This window comes from Rhincodon typus, chromosome 21 (assembly GCF_021869965.1).
Source record: "Rhincodon typus isolate 14 chromosome 21, sRhiTyp1.1, whole genome shotgun sequence".
NCBI lineage: Eukaryota > Metazoa > Chordata > Chondrichthyes > Orectolobiformes > Rhincodontidae > Rhincodon > Rhincodon typus.
In genome coordinates this window covers 45608013-45621778 of record NC_063352.1, presented here as the reverse complement: position 1 = coordinate 45621778, position 13766 = coordinate 45608013, and the positions used below count along the sequence as shown (strand labels likewise).

The following is a 13766-nucleotide window of genomic DNA, read 5'->3' as shown; positions in this document are numbered from 1 at the left end:
ACAGAGCGAGAGAGAGAGAGAGAGAGAGAGGCACAGAGAAGCTGAACATTAACCAATTACAGTGCAACTAAAAAGCTCACCGGAAGCATTTTTACCTGAATCAGGTTACCACAATAAATCGACATTGCAGTGCGCCCCTTCAGCTGACAGTGTCTAGTTTGGTACAGAGTGAGGTAGTACATTTTGCACAAGATGGTAAACTGAGGTCCCAGCTGCCCCTCTTAGTTGGACGTAAAAGATCCCATGGCACTATTACAATGAAGAACAGGGAAATCTTCGGTGCTGTTAAAAAACCATTGCCTCTTGTTGAGTGCACCTACACTTCCCTGCATTACAAAGGGCACAGCAAAAAGCTGGGCAGCATTAGCTGTAGAGTCAATGTTGTGATTATAAAGGTTGCGAAAAGCATGATGCAAACTCAAGTCCTTTGCTTCATAGGAACATAGATAAGTAAGATCACGAGTAGGCTGTTTGGTCCACTGAGCCTGTGCTGAATGCTGGATTCCTGCTCTCTCCCCACTCCTTTTGGATTTTCATCACAGAGAATTTAATTGGCTTCAAATGTAAGTTCAAGAAACCAATTGATCAGTGGCACTCACATGACCCACTGTTTTTTATTTGGGTCGATCCCACCCTCAGGCAACTGTCTACGTGGAGTTTGCATGTTCTCCCTGTGGGTTTCCTGCAGATACTCTGGTTTCATCCCATAATCCAAAGGTCAGCTGGATTGGCCATGCTAAATTGCCCTGTAGTGTTCAGGGATGTATAGATTAAGTGGGTTATCGGGGGATGGGTCTGAGCGGGATGTTGTGGAGGGCCGGTGTAGACTTGTTGGGCCGAAGGGCCTGTTTCCACACTGTTGGGATTCTACGGAAAAAAAAGAGAGACCCTTATGAAGCCAGGCATTGTCAGAAGTTCAAACGGGAAAGCTGAAAAATAGAAAACTGTCAGCAATGCAGTTATCCCATACCATTCATCCCCTTATACGTTCCAATTTATCTCTCAAGGCTCATTGGAGTTCTGGTCACCCTTCTATAGGAAAGATATTATTAAACTGAAGGAGGTTCCGTAAAAAGTTTCCAGGTTGTTGCCGGGAATACAGGTTTCAGTTATAAGGGATTCCATGATTCTATCCAGCCTACAGTGCCAAAGCAGGCCCTTTGGCCCATCGCGTCCACAGTGACCCTCTGAAGAGCATCCCACCCAGATCCACACACCCCCCGCCCCCCACCCCCCACTCTGTAACTCCACATTTCCCATAGCTAATCCAGTTAGCTTGCACATCACTGGACACTATGGGCAATTTATCATGGCCAATCCACCCTAACCTGCCTATCTTTGGACCGTGGGAGGAAACCAGAGCACCCGGAGGAAAGCCACGCAGACACGGGGAGAATGTGCAAACTCCACACAGACAGTCGCCCGAGGGTGGGATCGAGCTGGGGTCCCTGGCGCTGTGAGGCAACAGTACTAACCACTGAGACACTTGTGGTGCCCTAGGCTAGAGCTTTTTTCAGTGGAGCACAGGAGATTGAGGAGTAATCTTGTAGAGGTTTATAAAATCAAGTGGGACATCCATAAGGTGACTAGCAAGGGTCTTTTGCGCAGGGTAGGGGAGTCCAAAACTAGGGAACATAGGTTTAAAGGTGAGAGGAGAAAGATTTAAACTTGGGGCAACTTTTTTTTTAAAAAAACACAATAGTTCATGCAAGAGGAAGTGGTGGATGCAGGTACAGTTACAACATCTAAAAGCCATCTGGAAAAGAACATGAATAGGAAAAGTCTGGCGAGATATGGGCCAAGCGCAGGCAGGAGGGATTAGTTTGGTTTGGGAACATGGTCAGCAGTGAATAGTTGGACCGAAGGATTTGTTTCCGTGCTGTATGTTCTCTGTGAAGCCTGTAGCCAGTAACTCAGAACTGAGCTCACTTGCTTCTGCAAGAGAATATTTTAAACAGCAGATCAACACTGCCTGCACACGCGCACATACATCCAGCTGCAAATTTTTATATTCCAGAATGTTTTTCTTTGGAGGTTTTAAACAGCTGTAAAAGTGAAGTCAGCAAAGGTCAACCCATTGTCAGCCAGTGTTTATTATTTTCTCACTTACATCAAAATTGCTTCCATTTCTGCTCCCACCCACGGTCCAATGGAGAGAAAAAAAAATTGTCAGGAGAGAAAGTGTTGCAATAGAGTGACAACGCCCATCTAGCCCCGGTAACATTACCTTCTCCTTTAGCTTCAACAATTCAGTTTGGACAGAGCTAAGCATCGGAGGAAGGTGGAGATGCACCGTGCTAATAGCTACCAGGGCTGTATGTATACAATTTCACTTTTGCTACAGCCATAGCCCTGAAGAGGCTCAAACAGCATTTCAAATATCACTTTGATTTTTGAACATTCACCCAAAACAGCAGGCTGATATCATTAGAACAAAGGGCTTCATTTTGGATAAGTTTCAATTTCAGGGAGTATCATGGCAACTTTTGAGACAGATTCTTGATCAGTCGGGGAAAAGGCAGGAAAACGGACATGAAGAACGCCTGATCAGCGATGATCCTAGTGAACGATGTAGCAGACTCGAGGGGCCAAATGGCCTACCCCTGTTCCTGTTTCTCATGCAATCTTCTGTGGCTAGTCTCATGAATTATGCATTGCATCGATGTGGAGCCACTCCTTTGGAACTTGCGGTCAGAGGTAGAGGTGGTCAGCAGTTCTAGAATCTTCTAGGCATTCACACCACAGGGGTCATTTTCCCAACACCTAGCTGTGCACAAATTTCAAAGGCTGCTCGCCAGGAACTGCCTTCAGCACATTGCTGCGAGACTCGAAATGACAAGCTGACAGGCAAATTGCGCCCCCCCCGACACTACACCAACAGCACCTAGTGGATGGGGCTGGCCAAACAGATGGCTGCCCCCTTTCTTCAGGATGGTCGGAGGAGACTACGGTACCAGACACTGCAGCTTGGTCCGAATTAACCTCCTACTGCACTCACCTCCTACCAAAAGTTTGATAGTCTACCACTCTCAGCACTGCATGCAGATCTTTCATCAATGGCTCTCACAAATCCCACTGCCCACCAAGCTATTAACCGTCATGCCCTCTTCACCCCCTACACACTTGGCACACCTTCCCACCTGCCCCAACACTAACTGCTGTGCCAAGCATGTCCATCTCATTCAAGCTCTCTCTTTGTGCCCTATTTTCTGTAACAGTCACCTCACTCCACACACACACAGAAAAGAGAGTTTACCAGAGAGGATCCTAGTCACTTGCAGGGTGCTGAAGCCTGTGTCCCAGCAATCAAGTTAGCTTCATTGTGCTGCTCTGCATTCCTCCCCCAATTATTAAAACAATATTCTTAGCATGTTGGAGTTTCTACCCCTCGTTCCCTCTCTCCCTAAACAGCACCAACAGAGTTTCCCGTCACAAAACAGCAGCCTGTCTGAACATCTCTAACTCGGAGGAAGAAGGCACAGATCCCTGAGATCACACTACTATGGCCTGCCTCTTGCACCAGCTCAGGCACCAAGCCCTCACTGGGTACTTTATCCAGATTACAGTCTGTGGCCATGTCTCCATAGCCGAACAAACAAAGCGCAGTGCAGCACAGGAAAAGGCCCTTCAGCCCATCAAGATGGCACGAACACGTGAATTTCTTAACTAATAACCTTTTGCCTTTATGTATCCTCTATATATCCTGAGGGTTAACTTTGATTTGGTTGGATTTGATTTATTGTTATCACATGTAGCCAAGTACAATGAAAGTTTTGTTTTGCATGCAGTACAGGCAGATCATAATATATACGGTCAAATAGATCATACATAGGGTGTTTAAACAGAGTGTGGCACACAAGGTCACAGCTGCACAGGAAGTGTGCAAAAGCACAATTAACATTAAATTCGAAATTAGGGAGGTCCATTCAACCGTCTAATAATAGCAGGAAGACGTTGTTCTGGAACCTGTTGGTATGAGTGTTTAAGCTTTATCACGCAGAGGGTGGTGCGTGTGTGGAACAAGCTGCCAGAGGAAGTGGAGGCGGCTGGTACAATTACATTTAAAAGGTATCTGGATGGATACATGAATAGGAAGGGTTTAGATGGATATGGGCCAAATGGTGGCAAATGGGACTAGATCAGAATATGTTATCTGGTCAGAGCGGACAAGTTGGACCAAAGGGTCTGTTTCTGTGCCGTATGCCTAGGGCTCTGTCAGGATGCCTCTTGTTACTGTATCAGCCTCTACCCCCTCCCTCTGGCAGCACATTCCAGGCACTTACCACCCGCTGTGTCAAGGGGGAAAAGCTCTAGGTCACTTGGCACAAAAAACTTCCCAAGACCAGGCATGTGCTCAGGCCCAGGCAGAAAATGTCAGTCATCATGTTTGTGCATTTTAACAACGTTTAAGAGCCAGCAACAGCACACAGGTCTGTTGAAGACACACGGGAAACTGGCTGCAAGGTTGTAGCCCACCTACACAAATCAGTACCATGTCTGGTATGGGGTCGGTGTCCAACCATCTCCTTGAACAGCTCAGCGGTAGCCGTGGAGACTGAGATCCAGCTGAACATTCGGACATGTACACAGACCTGCGTCCAGTTGCTTTAGCCACATCAATAGTCAGGCAACAGGGGAAGTGAAAGACCTTGACCTCCGGGCGCCCTTTCAAAAGGGACAGCAGCTACGCAGATAGAGATGGAACTTCACACAGAAAGCCCCCACCTCAGGACACTCCAAATGCTCGACCCTCCACTTTGCCTGCAACTTCTAATCCTGAGCAAATTAAAAACAAAGTGGGGACCAGGACGCTCTCAGGATCGAAAGATACAGCAAAAAAAAAACAAAATCAATATCCAATCATGTACAGAGCACAAAATACAGGGCAGACAAGATTGAGAGAGAAAAAAAAAGTTTTAAAAATTCCATTTAAAATCTACAATTGAAACCTAAAGGAATGAAATTGCATGCTCGGAAGGTTACTTTCCATTTGCAAATATATTGATTGGCAGTAATTAATACTCAGCACTTTTTTATTCATTTGCACATAGATTGAAGGTGAGAAAGGAAAGATTTAAAAGGGACCTAAGGGGCAGCTTTTTCAGGTGGTCCGTGTATGGAACGAGCTGCCAGAGGAAGTGGTGGAGGCTGGTACAATTACAACATTTAAAAGGCATCTGCATGGGTACATGAATAGGAAGGGTTTAGAGGGAGATGGGCCAAATGCTGGCAAATGGGACTAGATTAATTTAGGATATCGGGTCGGCATTGACAAGTTTGACCAAAGGGTCTGTTTTTGTGCTGGACAACTCTATGAATACTCTATTTGTGGGATGTGGGTGTCACTGGCAGGGTCAGCATTTATTGCCCATCCCTAGTTGCCCTTGAGAAGGTGGGGGTGAGCTGCCTTCTTGAACCGCTGCAGTCCATGTGTTGTGGGTTGACCCACAATGCCCTTAGGGAGGGAATTCCAGGATTTTGACCCAGCGACAGTAAAGGAACGGCGATAAATTTCAAAGTGAGGATGGTGAGCAGCTTGGCAGGGAAATTGTGCATAACAAAGTACATTTTACGGACTTCAGACTTCCATATTTAATACAGATCTATCTTCACCTAAAACTACTGTACTATTTACATACAAATAACAGTGAGCACCATTAAGTTGACCAACATTTTAAAAACCAATGATACACCATTATCACCAGACTACTGGGAATGACAGTGCCAACAATACTTGTAGTGAGAGTTGCTACCAGTAATGCTGCATTGTCCTGGCTTGCTGTGATAATAGTTTGCTTCCTTAAGTGATTATTTTTTGCACAGGTTCCCGAAAATTCTTGGTGACAATACACTTTTTAAACTGAGATATTAAACATACCATAAACAAAAAGGTGATTTTCTTTATTAATCCTTCGGGGATTAAATGTAGAGTGGGAATGAGGTTACAGGCAGGACTTGAACTGAAGTTTAACAGCCAGAGATTCACTGGTGTTCTCAGCTACTATTTAAATACAGACTTCTGGATTGCAGACCCATGATTCCAAATAGTGATTGAAACAAACACTTTACTTGAAGGCAGCTTTTTTTGCATTAGATATATAGGAGAGCTGTTCTAATGTTTGCACTTGCACATTTTGGAAAGGCAAATCAGGGGAGGACTTAATGTTAAGGTCCTGGGGAGTGTTGCCAAACAAAGAAATCTTGGGGTGCAGGTTCACAGTTCCTTGAAAGTGGAGTCACAGGTAGACAGGGTGGTGAAGGTGGTGTTTGGTACGCTTGCCTTTATTGGTCAGTGCATTGAGTATAGGTGTTGGGAGGTCATGTTGCAGCTGTACAGGACATTGGCTAGAGATAGCAAGCATTGGTTAGGCCACTTTTAGAATACTGCATTCAGTTCTGGTCTCCCTGTTATGGGAAAGATATTGTCAAACTTGAAAAGGTGTAGAAAAGATTTACAAAGATGCTGCCAGGTTGGAAGGTGAACCCTATGGGGAGAGGCTGAATAGGCTGGGGCTATTTTCCCTAGAGCGTCGGAGCCTGAGGGGTGACCTTAAAAAGGGTTATATGGTCATGAGGAGCATGGAAAGGGTGAATAGCCAAGGTCTTTTCCCTAGGGTAGGGGAGGCCAAAACAACAGGGCATAGGTTTAAAGCGAGAGGAGAAAGATTTAAAAGGGATGTAAGAGGCAACTTTTTCACTCAGAGGGTGGTGCGTATATGGAACGAGCTGCCAGTGGAAGTGGTAGAGGCTAATACAATTACAACATTTAAGACATCTGGATGGGTATATGTATAGGAAGGGTTAAGAGGGATATGGGCCAAATGTGACTAGATTAATTTAGGGTATCTGGTCAGCATGGAGGAGTTGAACCAAAAGGGTCTGTTTCTGTGCTATACAACTCTGACTCTGTCACCTACTTTGGGAACAATTATGCACTGAGTCTTGGAGACTCTGTCTCCAAGTATGGTGACCAATTACATGATATTAATTCTCTAAACTTATATAATTGAGTTTAGTCCAATTAACCCAAGGAGGAAGTTATGTTGGATCTAATTCTGGGAATGGCCTGGTAAAGAACAGCAGGTTTCAATGCAAGAGTATCTGGACAATAGTGATCATACTACAGGTCAATACAAACCAGCTAAAAGAGAGACCGAAAATAAAATGCAAAAAGGGGGAAAACATTAAGCTGAAAGAAAGCCACTTTTAGGTGATTATGCATAATTGAATTGGAAATACATAACTGAGCAATAAAAATAAAAAAAAAAATCCATGAAGCAGCATGCAAGTCCTTACAGCAGATAGCTGGGATACAAAAGGAAGTTTATTTCCACAAGAAACAAACACCCAAAACTAGAGATCTGTGACTTACTGAGAAAACACAGATCAAAACAAAACTGAAAAACAAAAGTTTAGAGTTGGACAGACAAAATTCAAAAATTTTGCAAGCAGCGAGGGTACAACGTATTTTAAAACAAAAACACAAAAAGTACGGGGAATAGTGTAACTCCACAGGGCCAAAATTCAGCATCTTACAGAGGGAGGAATGCACATCATTCAACACCATGCATCTGAATTACTAATTCTACATTACTAGTGATTTAGTGACAGCAACCCCTTAAGTTGTAGTAGAGGTGGAGGAGGGGAAGCAGGTAGAGATGGACAGGAAAAATAAGGGAAAATAGGTTTACATCATCCAAAACTGACCAGCCAGGTGGCCTAGTGTGTATTGTTGTAATATTGAGATTGTTACTGGACTAATAATGCAGAAACCCAAATGAACTAATGATTGGGCGCACGAATTCAAATCCTAGCTGGGGAATTTTAATTAATTAAATAAATCAGGTATAAAATCTCACAAACAGTGAGCACGAAACTGTTGTTATAAAAGCATGCGGTGCATGAATGTCTTTTAGACACGGTGGCTCAGTGGTTGGCACTGCTGCCTCACAGCACCAGGGACCCGGGTTCAATACCACGCTCGGGCGACCGTCTACATGGAGTTTGCACATTCTCCCTGTGTCTGCATGGGTTTCCTCCGGGTGCTCCAGTTTCCTCCCATAATCCAAAGATGTGCAGGTTAGGTGGATTGGCCATGCTAAATTGCCCATAGTGTTCAGGGATGTGTAGCTTAGGTGGGTTATAAGGGGATGGGTCTGGGTGGGATGCTCCTAGGGTCGGTGTGGACTTGTTGGGCCGAAGGGCCTGTTTCCACACTGTAGGGATTCTATGTAAAAAAAAATTGACAGAGCTGTCCCACAGACTTATCAAGCATCATCTTTACTTACAGAATCACTTATTAAAATGTTCCACACTCCTCCATCACCTCCTCTACATTCCCACTGGCAGGACAAAGCCACCAGGGGTGGCATCATAGTGGTATACCCATCCAGACGAATTCGCCATGGGAGTCCTCAACACTGACTCCAGACCCTATGAAATCTTGTGGCACCAAGTCAAAGAGGAGTGAAGAAACCTCCTGCTGATTACTACCTATTACCCTGCCATGGCTAATGGAAGAGTACTGCTCTGTGCTGGATGCCACTTGGTAGAAGCCAGAGAGACACAAGGGCACAGATTGAACTATGGAAGAGGGACCTCAACATTAATTGCTAAGAATGTCTTTGTAACACCACTCAGAAGCATTACTGCTAACAGATATTGGAATTGGCCAGCTCAAACAGATTGGGTCTGCAAGCAACAGGAAAAGATGGACTTAATCTCATTCTGAGCAATCTACCATTCTTGTTGAGAAAAATTGCTCATGTCACTGGCTAGGCCAGTATTTACTGCTCATGCATAATTTCCCAGAGGGCAGTTAAGAGTCAACCACATTGCTGTGGATCTGAAGTTACATGTAGACCAGACTGGGTAAAGGTGGCAGATTTCCTTCCCTGAAGGTCAGGCATTAGTGAATCATTAGGTTTTCACAACCACCAACAATGGTGACATGGTCATCTTTTTAATCTAGATTTTTAATGAATTCAAATTTCACCATCTGCTATGGTAGGATTTGAACAGTGTCACCAGAACATTAGTCCGGCTCTGTGGATTACAAAATCTAGGGACAATATCAGCAGGGCACCATCTCTCCTGTTGAAATTTTACATGTCCATGACAACATTAGCAGCAGTCACCTCCCACATCCCTTTGGAGGCAAAGTCCAGCCTTCACAGAGGGGGAAAGCTATTAATTTGTGTCGTTAATGTGTTAAATGGAATAAGTTCACAACAGGTCTAACAGTTCAGAACTGGGCATCAATGAGGCACTGAGAGTCACCAGCAGGAATACTGCATTTGCCCACAATTTGTAACTTCTTGGCTCAGTGGGTGCTTCACTCTGCCATTAACAAGCCAAGGATGAAACCCAATTCACAGAAGACTACAAGAGTGAACATGCCAGGAACAGCACCAGATGTACTTAAAAACTGAAATGTCAACATGGTGAAGATTTTTAAAAAAAAGACCGAAAGTACGCTAAACAGCAGAAACGACATGGTAGAAGACAAAGATAAACACTTGTCAATCCTGTTACATTAAGTCATGATTGGTGGAAGACAATTAAACAACCAATGAGAGGTACACAATTTTTAAAAACATTTTATATTTGAAACACTAGTGGCATATGGGTGTTTGTCTATTTCTGGGAACAGGTTTGATCCTTAACCAGGTCTGTCTTTCTGGAACTATGATTTGAAATTATGTGCTTCCTGGAGTGTTAATGGAAGCTTATCTGTATTATGGGGTTTTATGACTACAGCGAGAAAATATCCAAAGAGGCATCATTTCTAAATTCAAAAGCAAGCTAAATCAAGATTGAAAAATATTGGGGCAATTTGAAGGAGACCCGACTGAAACCAGTTACGATACAGTTTCTCCTGTGTGGAGATTGTTCAGATCTGTTAAGGAAATAAGTTGCCTCAGTGAAATAGGTAATCTATGAAGAGTCCAGATTAGGAATGCTGGTTAGCAATTTGCATTGGTTATAAAAAGCTGTGCAATTCTAAGATCTCAGTTGTGTGAGGATTCAAAGAAAGTCCTTACAGCTCACAGGACTAGAATGAAAAGCAGTTACGTTAACCTACAGATTTGTTTGGAAAGGGAAACTTTCTGGATTAATTGTAAAGTGATGTGGTTGGGGAATAGATTGGACTTTGTTTAATGTGTTTTGAAATCTTAAACTGCTTTACATTCTGTTTGCCCTACCTTTTTCTGACTTCTTATATGGAATAAACTTCTGTCTTATTGTTAAAACCAACTTTGCAGTCTTGTGTTCTTATATTTCAGTGAAAGACCAAGTTAAATGAAAATAAAACCAAAATATGATCCATCAAACCAGATTTCCTTCTGATCCAATAGTAATATCAGCGGGGACCATAAAATAAATAACAAGAGGAAACAGCTCCACAAAGATCCACATCCTCAACAGTGGGGTAGTCCTGCACACCAGTGCATAAGACAAGGCTGAGAAGTGCCAAATGGTGTTCGATCTCAAATCTCGAGATTCCAGGTCAATACATAACAATCTGATATTAAGGAATTATATTGTTGAGAAAGGACATGGTGTTAGAACTGTATGTTTTGCACTCATCAGGACTATTAAGAAATACTTACGTAACTTGGAAATACATTGCTATTCCTTCAATGTCACCATGCCAAAATCTTGGAATTCTAACATCATTGTGGATCTACCTACACCAAGTGGACCACCGTGGTTCAAGGAGCCAGCTCACCATCAACTTCTTAAGGGCAACTATGGATCGGCAATAAACGTGGCCAAGCCAGCAAAACTCATCATCCAGATGATGAAACAAAAATAGTCTGACATGCAAAGGAAGCTGCCTTATATGATAACAATAGAGCCTAATGGCCTCTTTCTACACAGTTGGGATTCTGTGAAAATCTAGCAACTCCAACTGAAACGATCAGAAATTTCAAATGTGAAGCAATGATGTCGTGGTAATGCTTTTAGACTCATTATCCCCAGTCCCGGGCTAATATTCTGTGATCTCGGGTTCAAATGCTACCAAAGATGGTGACATTTGAATTCAATAAAATCTGGAATTAAAAACTTAGTGGTAATTGTTTGTTGTCAATTGTCATAAAAACACATCTGGTTCACTACTACCCTTTTGAGATGGAAATCTACCATCCTAACATATCTCGACTACCTGTGACTCCAGACCCACAACAATAGGCCTGACTCTTAACCAACTTCTGAAATATCCTACTCCAGGTCTAATGGTTGCTGGATCAAGTTTGGAGCTGCCTCCCCTCCAGGAGGACCCACTGTTAAAGGCCACGTAACACCCAGTGCAGGTTTTTCCCAGGTACAAATTCCCAGGTCTTGGAAATGGGTCCTGTAACCAGAACAGAACGACCATGGGCAGCACTGCTGCCTCACAGCACCAGGGACCCCAGCTCAATCCCACCCTCAGGCAACTGTCTGCGTGGAGTTTGCACATTCTCCCCGTGTCTGCATGGGTTTTCCTCCCGGTGCTTCGGTTTCCTCCCACAGTCCAAAGATGTGCAGGTTAGGTGGATTGGGCATGCTAAATTGTCCATAGTGTCCAGGGATGTGCTGATTAGGTGGATGAGACATGAGGAATGCAGAGTTATGGGTTTGGGTGGGATGCTCTTCGGAGGGTCAGTGCGGACTCGATGGGCCAAATGGTCTGCTTCCACACGAAGAAAACCTGCTGCACAGGGTGTAAATATCTTCCCAATTTTTTTTGTAATGGGTGGACTTCAGCATTCAAGGGTCACTGGAGTGTATCACCACCTCACCCCTCGATTTTCCACCCCTGCAACTGATGATCAATGACCAGACATTCATTTCTTGTTTTACCATTAAAAATAGGCTGAAGTGCCTGTACCTCACTGAGGCTGTTAGCAATCTTTTTTGTTTAAGTTTTATAGTGCATTGCAAAAGATCATGTAATATTGATTAGAATTCAGAAGTGAGTCAGAAATCAATATCAGTGATTAGACCCCATTAGACATTCTTACTTTATGAAGAAATCAGATTTTGCTGTGATTGAACTGCATTTTGAACTCCAGCATTAACTACACTTCCAAGCATGAAATTGCCAATGAATTTGTTTCGTTATCCCTTTTGTAGGATGTATACATCCATAGCGAGACCAGCACTAACTACCCATCCCTAAATGCCCTCAAGAAGGTGGTGGTGAGCTGCCTTCTTCAACTGTTGCAGTTATACCCACAGCCTCGTTAGATAGGGAATTTCAGGAGTTTGACTCAGCGACTGAAGGAATGCCAATATAGTTCCAATATGCCCGTGCTTGTCATTGTAATGTAACAGACTAGCTTCCTACGGTGGCATGCAAGGCATTTAAACCATTGGGGATCTGCCACTGAGGTTATTTAAAAAGTGTAGACTGTCACAAGAGCCTGGATTCGTATAGTTGGAACAGTGCATCTAAATTTCACCAACTTTTGTAATGTCACATCAGATAACTGGCCTGTCACTGTTTCTTTTAGTTATTGCTCTGTCAGAGTAAACAGCATTTGGAATCTTCAAAACTAAAACAAAATGAAATATTACTAATATGGTTCAGTTTAACAAATCACTCACGACCATCCCCCACAACCCCCAAACAAACTGAACCCTGAAAAAGCCCAAAAAACAAGTTGGACCAAAGGGTCTGTTTTCATGCTGTATAACAATGTAACTTTAATTATGTTTTTGGAACTACTTCAATCAGATCATCGCACATCACAACTTTAGGTACTGTAACTCAGATTTTACCTTTTCTTTAGAAAAAGGTGACAATAGAATAACACAATTATAGCTTTGCACAGTCTAAGACTAGTCCCTTAGAGTCTATCTTAAAGAGCCTATAAAGCATCAAGACTAAACACCAACATTACTTCTTCCTTGCCAAAACGCAAGTAATCTATACATTGCTAAAAAGAGATGGTCGCTGAAACTTTTCACCATGCACTCATCAGACCAAAACACATGAATGCAAAATTCCAAGCATTCACAATAAATCATATTACAGTAGAAACATGCTGATAGGTTGACAAGTTGACCATGAATTGCAAAAGCATTGGAGAAACAGAGAAACCAACGTCAAACTATAGGCTCCACAGCCTCTTGGGTAATTCAAATGAGACACAAATCTCGACTATGTTAACTTTGGTTGCGTATTACAAGTCCCAGTTTATGAATGTATACAATTTCTAGTATGAGTGAGCCCTGTTATGAGGTTGCCTGATTATCTTAATTCGATTATTCATACAGCTACTCATGCGCCCAGGATTGTGCAATTATATCCATATTTTACAGTTCAGTCATTTCACCCTCCAGGAAGTAAATGGTCAGATACAATTTGATTCCTACGGCCAGGATTTTTTTTGTAGTTGACCATTCTTCTGTAGTAAATTTAAAATTATATATTTTGGAATTTCTCCACCCAACGCGCTATCCTTTAAAGAGTCCATTGTAGGAAAAGGGAATGACTCTATATTTGCTCTGAAAAAGCAAAAAGCAGTTGAAAACATAATACATACTAGTTTTAAAAACAAAAACAAAACAGGAATTTATTTGACTAGGGGGTCAAATTTCATCAATACTTCTTCATTCTTCCCAAGATCAAACACAACCTGCATATCAGCTATAACAGGGTGTAGAGCTGGATGAACACAGCAGGCCAAGCAGCATCAGAGGAGCAGGAAAGCTGACGTTTCGGGCCTAGACCCTTCTTCAGAAAAATCTGAAGGACGGTCTAGGCCCGAAACGTC

The 13766-nt window shown here is 43.0% G+C and overlaps 1 protein-coding gene across 2 annotated transcripts in view; it reads right to left on the bottom strand.

The window, feature by feature from the left end:
• The window catches only part of rhbdf1a (rhomboid 5 homolog 1a (Drosophila)), a 226002-nt gene that overhangs the window by 202785 nt on the left and 9451 nt on the right, over positions 1 to 13766 (bottom strand). Inside the window, exon 1 of one of the 2 annotated variants that reach the window (XM_048609425.1) lies at positions 96 to 611. The exons of the other annotated variant lie outside the window; for it this stretch is intronic. The gene's annotated coding sequence lies outside the window, so the exon portion shown is untranslated. Of the gene's footprint in view, positions 1 to 95; positions 612 to 13766 lie in introns of those variants that run through there. 2 annotated transcript variants of the gene reach the window in all.